General features: G+C 39.6%; 1 non-coding gene across 1 annotated transcript; it reads left to right on the top strand.

Moving 5' to 3' along the window:
* The first annotated feature begins 359 nt into the window (after positions 1–359).
* On the top strand, positions 360–466 carry LOC116547106. Its single transcript, XR_004266938.1, has one exon. It is a non-coding gene; the product is annotated as a U6 spliceosomal RNA (small nuclear RNA).
* Positions 467–694: the final 228 nt, after the last annotated feature.

The following is a 694-nucleotide window of genomic DNA, read 5'->3' as shown; positions in this document are numbered from 1 at the left end:
AAAGATGTATATATGTTTGTGTGCATGTGTGCATCTTTGTATCTAAAAGACCTTCATGCTTTTGTTTTTGTTTATTTCTCTCCTAGGACGTTGTCTTTTTGAGCAAAAGGTTTTTTTTCTTCTCAGTTGACTGAATTCTGTTTTCTTCATTAATAGCTATTACAACAGAAGCTCTCGGGGGTTTTTAAGAAAAAGCGTAATTTACACACTTAGAAATGTCTTTGGAAAGAAAAATTTTTTTAAGTGCACTGTAAAAGCATCACATAGTCTAGCCTCATAATAATTTTCCCTTTTGAAAGCCCAGGATCCAGTGTAGGCTCTGCCCAGGGCTGAAAAATCCAGTTAAAAGACAGGTAGTTGTACTTGCTTTGGCAGCACATATACTAAAACTGAAACGATACAGAGAAGACTGGCATGGCCCCTGCACAAGGATGACATGCACATTCGTGAAGTATTCCACATTTTTCTGAAAGATGTCACTTTACAGAAACAGTGCATACCATTCTGATGTTACAATGGTGGAGTTGGCAGGTGTGCCCAGGCCAAGCAATGGGGCTGGACACAAGGCCGGTAGCCCAAAGAGTGCTGGATTTTTGCTGCACATGCTTAAAACTGCAGAATAATGCTAAACTTAAGGGTTTAGATGTACATTCTCTGGTCATTGAGCATACCCAAGTGAACAAAGCACCCTAGA

This window comes from Sapajus apella, unplaced genomic scaffold (genome assembly GCF_009761245.1).
Source record: "Sapajus apella isolate SASKATOON/1434 unplaced genomic scaffold, GSC_monkey_1.0 scaffold2078, whole genome shotgun sequence".
Classification (NCBI taxonomy): domain Eukaryota; kingdom Metazoa; phylum Chordata; class Mammalia; order Primates; family Cebidae; genus Sapajus; species Sapajus apella.
This window is presented reverse-complemented; position numbering and strand designations above follow the sequence as displayed.